Genomic DNA, 457 nt, shown 5'->3' with positions numbered 1-457 from the left:
TCTAAGTTGTGTACAGCACAGTGAACAATATTAACCAGTTGATTTTTCACCAATCAAGACATTGAATTTATGACACACATTCACACGTGCTCGGACAAACATAGTTGGTTGTTTATAAACAATTATAACGTGAATGAAATTATCCTCTCTCTGACCATTATTATTGTTTTTATACCGTCAAATGGGTGACTGGTTATCACACGATTTTCTCGATTATATTATAAACGTTTCATATTTACACAGTTTTATGTGATCGTTCTTTTGATCTAGGGGTAGAACAGTGGATATTTTATCTAGACACGTGTCACCAATCGTAAAACCTGTGTAGTTTCCTATGTCTAACAATCACTGTCAATGTTTACATTATGACAAATGTCCGAGAGGCGTGGTTATCTAAGTGTCTATTATGAGGACAACTCACAAGTAAACACAATCTTTTTACATTCTTCTTACCAAC

Source organism: Berghia stephanieae, chromosome 8 (assembly GCF_034508935.2).
Source record: "Berghia stephanieae isolate SIO BIC M18660-M18661 chromosome 8, UCSD_Bste_1.3, whole genome shotgun sequence".
NCBI lineage: Eukaryota > Metazoa > Mollusca > Gastropoda > Nudibranchia > Aeolidiidae > Berghia > Berghia stephanieae.
This window is presented reverse-complemented; position numbering follows the sequence as displayed.